Below are 7,778 nucleotides of genomic sequence, written 5' to 3' on the forward strand. Positions count from 1 at the left end.
GCTCCTTAACCATCAGGCAGATATACCATAGCCCGTATTGGGTGTTTCGAGATCCTGCGAGCTCCATTCGCATGGATCTGGTCAGGGACGCCGTGATTTTCACGGTGGTTCATGGTGGAGCGGCCTACAGGTGACGGGCCACATCGGGCCTTGGCGGTGGACTCTTGGCTCCGGTGGCCTTGCTGGCGTTTGGATCAACACCCTCACCGCTCGGATCTACACGATGGCCGACCGGCTTCGTGGCGTAGGTAGCGATTGTGCTGCTGCTGGTGCGGTTGCCGGCTGTAACGGGGCCCACTACCCAGCGACGCTGGGCCGTGGGTGGTGGCGGCGCTCACGGCCTAGCATGGGGCCTGCTGTCCAGCAGCGCGGGGGCTATTGTGACACCGCACGGCCTTGCACGGGGCCTGCTGTGGCGATAGCGGCCTTGAGCAGACGGCTCAAGGTGCTATGGCGGCGGTGGGTCGCGGGCGGCCTGTGGTGGTTGTCTCTGGGGGTGTGCATGGTGGGGACGCCCATAGTGCGGGCTGTGATGTCTGGTGGTGGCAGGGACGCCTGCAATAATCACCAGCGCCACCGCCGATATTATGGCCATGGTTGATGGAGCGTGGCGCGTGCTTGCTCGGCTACTAAGGTCAAGGCGAAAGCTTGGATGGCGACGTCCATGGACGCCGCTTCCTCCTTGGAGGCGTCCTCTTTGAAATACCTCTCCGTCCTACCTTGTTGGATGATGCGGGTGAAAACCCAACCTTTCTTAGGTTGGCGTCGATGGCGCTATTGGCGTCATGACCTGCCTGAAGGCGACGTGAGGCAAATTCCAACATGTTGGTTTGACATCCCCTTAAGGCTGCAGTGGCCGTTGCCTATATTTTTCTTTCTTTATTTCTTTTCCTCAAAATAGAAAAAAAGAGGTGGTGGTGGTGGTACGGGCGACATCTTCCTATCGGAGCAGTAGCTAGTGATATTGCGGATGTGTTGTGGCCCTTTCACGGTGGTGTCGAGAAGAGCAATGACAAAGTGATAGCATTGTGCGACATGTGTTGATGTCCGAATCCAACCGTGTTTGAGTTGAGTCGAGTGGCATGGTGCGTGGTGTGGCACATGTTGATATCCCAATTCAACCTGCCATCGTTGTTGAGTTGAGTTGAGCGAAGTTTAAGTGGTGCGATAGCGTTGTGCGGCTGTGTTGATATCGCAATCCAACCGGCTGCTGGTGGTGTTTGTTGTTCTACCCAATGTGAGCTCTTCTTCTTTTTAACATAATAGGCAACTCTTAAAAAATTATGCACTCCTAAGGTCAATCATAATTTGTTTGTTTTTTTATTAAATACTAGGATGCAACGCCTTCATTTTTATGAGGTGACAAAGAAAATAATGAGAAAAGGAATGTTTGGCACAAATACGAGGATACAATGCCATTTCTGTTGTTTCTAGAAATTTGGTGGGAGAGATAGTAGAAATTTCGTATCTTTGATTGATGAAACCTGCATACACATCCCGAGGACGTATTGGGCCACGTCGCCTCGATTTATCAGCCTTTCGTTCCCGTGGTGGATTAAGGGGGTGTTCGGATACGAGGTGCTAAACTTTAGCAGGGTCACATCGGATGTTCGGATGCTAATTAGGAGGACTAAATATGAGCTAATTACAAAACTAATTGCACATGGAGTCTAATTCGCGAGACGAATCTATTAAGGCTAATTAATCCATCATTAGCAAATGGTTACTGTAGCATCACATTGTCAATCATGGACTAATTAGGTTTAATAGATTTGTCTCACGAATTAGACTCCATCTGTACAGTTAGTTTTATAATTAGACTATATTTAATACTCTTAATTAGTATTCAAACATCTGATATGATAGTTGCTAAAGTTTAGCAGGGTAACACCCCCTAAATCGGTAGCGATGAAAACGGACGAGAACGATCGAGAAAACCCCTTAACCGTGTCCTGTACCATATTTTTTCACTGGTAACGGTAACGGGAGCGGGACAGCAGGGAATGGGATGGGAAGCGGGATAAACCGGTATACGGAAACGAACAAATATGAGCGGTAATAAAACGGAAACGGGCGGGAACCGGCATCATACACCGGGATGACATTGACACATTCCAAATAGCAATAGCACCAAGGAACCAACAACATTACAACAGCAAGTCCACAAATAGGCAACTAGTCCACATGTCCACCACAAATACAAACGCTGGCTGCCCAAGGTCCAAGCGCCCAACCAGCCACAAGTCCACTGTCCACAAATGACAAATAGTCCACAAGTCCACAGATAGACAAATAGTCCACAAATAGTTTTAGTTCTCCACAAATAGCCACAGATCACAAATAGACAGCCACAAATCTCCTCCAAATTGTCACAGCTCACCCTCTTCATTCATCACTTTCCATTCCTTGTTCCTAAGAGAATCAAGATATAGTGTTTTAGCAAGTTGAAATAACAGTAATGGATGAGACATAAATCGGATGAGACATACCTCATCATTTATGGGGTTTTCAGGTGAGATAGGAGTTGTCTCTAGAGGTTGCAGGTTAGCTAGAATAGAAGGAATATATTTGACATCTGAAAAAAAATAAACACATCACAAATAGACAACGACAATTTTAGTAAATAATAGGAATTCTTGTCCAATTGAAATTGAAAAGGGGACTACGATCAGTACCTTTTCTTGATGCATGTATCCAATCTTTGGTGCATATTAAAGCTTGTACTATCTTAGGATCGAGACGATTACGATAAGAATCAATAACTCGACCAGCAGCACTGAATGTAGACTCCGATGCAACTGTTGACACTTGTATGGCCATCATATCACGAGCAATTTGTAAGAGAATAGGGAACTTATTCGTCTCATTCTTCCAGTATGATAAAATATCAAAGGGATTTTGCTTCTGAAGTGATGCTGCCATGTACATATCCAGCTCATTTTGACTCATTTCCACCATCCACAGTCTCATTATATAAGAAGTTAAGGTCAGCATCTACATTTTCTTCAAGTGGATCTGGTAGGCTGCTAGGATCAATCTCATTCACAGCAGTCTTTGCCTTAGAAGATACATATTTAGAGCTAGCATAAAACTGAAACAAATTCCTTACAACACTAAGAAACTCTTCAAGTTGAACATGATAGTTGTCACCATAGAACCTTCTCATGTAGTACTCTACAAGTTTATGCTTATACCTAGGGTCAAGAAAGCAAGCCACTGCAAGACTAGTACTAGAATTGGTCCAATACTTGTCAAACTTTTCTCTCATAGAAATTGCTATATTTTTAATAGTGAAATCATCACTAACACACCATCTGTCAAGCATATCTTTTATGTCACAGAAACCTTTGTAGAATAGATTCAAAGTAGGATATGAACTACCAGATAGCAACTCAGTAAGATCATAAAACTTTCTCAAGCACGTAAAAACTTTAGTAGCCATGGACCACTCACCATCACTAGGAGAAATAGGCATGTACTTACGGTGATTTGAGGTTTTCAGCCTCATGAAAGCAGGCTTCTAGTGCAAGACATGCCTTAGCATCATATACGTGGAGTTCCACCTAGTTGAAACATCAAGTTGAATATCCTTTGATGTATCCAACTCACACTCAGTAGCACTCTTCATGAGTGCCTCCCATTGCAAGGGAGATCCCTTTATAGTTAGTGCAAGTGACTTGATCTTTTTAAGTGCATGAGAAATAACTTCAAGTCCATCTCTTGCAACCAAATTGAGGATATGGCATACACATCTAATATGGAAAAATATACCATCACAAACCAGGGAAGCATTCCCATTCTCCTTAAGATCATTAATGAGATCTGTGACTACCACTTGGTTAGCTGCAGCATTGTCCAAAGTCAAAGCAAATAACCTTTTCTCAACAAACCAATTGACCATGACTTCAGTAAATGACTCAGCCAACTTATAACCAGTGTGCCTTCCTTCTACATGAAAAAATCCCACAATCCTCTTCTGAATACGCTACTCATCATCTATCCAGTGCAAGGTAACACACATGTACCCTTTGTTCTGACATGAGGTCCACATATCCATTGTTGCACTGAAACGACTAGGAACAATTTTGAGATATGCATACAATTTGGCTTTTTGTTCTACATATATATCCATTATCTCATTTCTAGCAGTGACCCTAGACTTGAATGGGAAACTAGGGCGCAAGGACTTAATGAATTCAACAAAGCAGTTATGCTCAACACTATTGAAAGGTTACTCACACATGATTATTGACAAATACAATTTATTGACACTGGCCTCTTGATTATACCTGTAAGGCTGAACATTACTAACATCTTTCCCATGGTCCTTCTCTGTCTTGAGCTGCAGTTGCCCTTTGACAACGCTATGTGCTGACTTCAAATGATTCCAAAATCCAGTTGTTCCATAGTTGCACTCAGCTCTATATCTCTGCTTGCAATTTGGCAAGTTGCAGTATCCCCACAACTGCTCATATTTCTTTCCATTGCCTCCACTACCTCTGTTTTCTTTGTGAAAAACTTCCACACAATAGATGTGCACTTCTTCTTCCTCTTTGTTGTCGCTGTCTCAACTTGTGCTTCCTCCTCACCATCAAGAACAACTACATCTGCAGTGGCCATAGTCCAAGGTCCTTGAGTTTGTGTCTCACTAGGTGCCTCTCCCTCAACGTGTGTAGCCGGTGCCGATGTGTCACTAATAGTGCCAACTACTTGATTTGCATCTACACTTGGTTCAGTTGGTGCTGAAGATGATCCATCACATGCCTTTCTCTTGGATCCTGGAAAAAAGATGCAAATAGAAGTCTTTAACCACACTTGAAAAAAGATATGCAAATAGAAGTCTTGGCTCCTGCAAAACAGCAAAAGATATGCCTTTCTCCACACATTTGAAGCCACACTTTCTAATTCAAGCATTAAATACAGATACTATCAAATTATATCCTGTTAAATGTTAACTCAAACAAGCAGCCCCTAACAGCTAACACAAACATCCTCCACTAGAAATGGATAGTACAGTACATGATATAAACATATTAAAACATTGAATGATTGAAACATCAAACATAGTGCAGTTAATGTAGTCTTCTACTATGCTAGTTCATACCTGAAATGGATGCGGATCCGCTCATGCTGCCTTTGACAGAAGAGTGAGATGACGACATGCATGGCATCGACGATACTGCTGGCAACAACCAGCCCAAGCCTAAGTGCTTCTCCAGCACTGGCGTTGTGGAGCCAGAAGGTCGGGAATGGTCGCTTCGTCCTCCTTCTCCTTCTCCACTGCGCGACATCCTTCTCCACTTCTCCTTTAGCCGGAAACGGCACGCGACAGGGGCGGGGGGCTAGGCCAAGGGCCGGAGCCAAGCCAGGGACGGAGCCGCGGAGGGCCCGACGGCTGCAGGGGGCCAGCCGGCCAGGGGCGGAGCCACGGAGGGCCCGACGACGGTAGTGGGCTAGCCGGCCAGGGGCGTGGCGCGACCTGCGTGCGCCGACGCCCGACGCCGAGGGGCTGTAGCCTGGCCGCCTGGGCAGGCAGGCGGCGGCGGCGGCCGTGTGCTATGTGTCGGTGTGCGAAGTGTGAGATCGAGAAATTCGACTATTCGAGACCGCACGCCAGTCGCCAGGTGCCCAGGCCAGCCTAGGGTTGGACGGTTGGTTCACTTGGTTGTCATCGCCTTGTTGGGCTGGCCGATTGGAATTTGGGGAGGACTGGAGGAATGAGATAGACAGATCACAGATTGACAGATAGTGCATATTGAGCCTATCCCGTTTACTAAGAAACGGGACGAATACGGGACCATTCTGGTTGAAAACGGGATCCCGCAAATACGGACAGGATATCCCCTCAACCGTATACCATATACGTAACATTACCGGTTACCCTGTAACGTTTCTTGTAACGTTTCTCGTACCGTTATAAGACTTTACCGTACCGTTCCCGTTTACCTCCAAATACGGACAAAAAACGGTAAGACGGATTTTATCCGTTCGTTTTCATCGCTATAAATCGGGCCGTCGGTGCAGGCATCGAGCTCCAGTGTTCTCGCGACCATTCGCGAGCATCTCGGCACTTCCGTCGTTTCTCGTAGTCGTGGAGCACGAGCTCGAACCTCGCCAGGGGCAGGGGCCAAGCCTGCCTTACCCTTCCTCTGCCCGTCGCCGTCTCCTCTCCGCCGCGACCGTCGATGGGCTCCCGCATTCCTTTCTCCTTGGGAGCAGGAAGAGCCATCGGGATTTCATTCATTCCAATACCGAACTTGGCATACGCTTGCAGCAGCCAGCAGTGCCACTCCTATCAAGCCCAGCAGGCCACTAGCTTGATCAATGATACTCGGCTAATTGTTTTGCAATCAAAACATTCAACTGAAACGCCTTACATGTGTTTGGGGGAATGTGTGCAAGGAGCATCCACCATGGTGCTCCGGTTATTCAAGCTCTGATAATGGTATTACATCACTCAAGCTTCAGGACAGCAGTGGCTAAATCTGTTGTGGATGAAAACGAGACAAGACTACTCAGCAAAGCAGTTTGAGGTGGTGTGCTACGTCAAGAAGTTCACCAGGGTATTGTGTTTCATGCTAATTGAATCCTTCTAAGGTGAATCCAAGAAAGTCAGTTGCTGAATTGGAATATAATGAAAGAAGTTCAGAGTTATCCTTATAACTTAGTGTTAGATACTAGTTGCTGATAATCAAATTGGTTTTGTGCTTGAACGTCTAGGCTTAATATATCCGCAAAGAATCCTATTTGCCTGGCAACTAGCAACCCATGTGGCTACTTTGTAAAATAAGTACCAATATTTACAGCTTCTAATCAAGAGTTGCAACTGCCTGTTATATGGTTCTTATATCATCTCTTTGTCCCATTTATCCTTAGATTTCTTCTCCCATTGGAGCAGTCCTTAGATTAAATGTTAACCGAATTGGGTAATTTTCTCATATTATGTGATTCTGATGTTATCTCTTTGTCCCATTTATCCTTAGATTCGCTTGAGCAGTCCTTAGATCAATGTTAACCAAAATTGATAATTTTCTCAACATTTTCTTCAAGGATTAGCTGCAGGCTTCTAGAAGAGACAACCACCTGCTGACACCTCCATTATGGGCCATGGACTGAAATACACCAAATACAGTTCTCAGTCCAAGGAAAGACAATGGAGAGAGCTCAGTAAGGGCGCGGCAACACCTGCGTCATCCAGAGTGAGAGAGCACACACCTTATTTTGTGCAACTGGTATCTTTAGGCCCACCACTTGTTGGATGACAATTTCCTATTTGAGCCCATCAGCTGGCCATACAGGAAACGTCCAAGAAGCAAAACGAGCCCAAAACGAGCGGGCCTCACTGTACTGACTGGGCACCTTAGGGGCCCATGAAGGGAAGACACTGACCTTTGCGCTTTTGCCATTTTCTGTGTGGCCTTCTTACCCGTATGACATCGAGCGGTTGGTTTTCGTTGCCATTTTGTTTTTTGCCTGGGAACAAAGTTTAATTTAGTTTGCTCATAAGAAACATATGCCTACCCTACATAGCTGAAGATTACCTGCTTTTATCTTTACTATTACCAATTGAATGCTCATCGTCATATCAAACCATCAAGTTTGTAGATTCAGTCATTGTTGATAGTATGCATAAGAAACCACATCCAGTTTTCTTATAAATTATTCATATTTATAATTATTTAAAATAGCCTAAGGGAACACCAACTTTTAAATTATTCAACTCTATCATTATGCGAATAATTTACGGTAAGCCTCTTAATCTATCTCTTTGCTCGCCA

Source organism: Setaria italica, chromosome I (genome assembly GCF_000263155.2).
Source record: "Setaria italica strain Yugu1 chromosome I, Setaria_italica_v2.0, whole genome shotgun sequence".
Classification (NCBI taxonomy): domain Eukaryota; kingdom Viridiplantae; phylum Streptophyta; class Magnoliopsida; order Poales; family Poaceae; genus Setaria; species Setaria italica.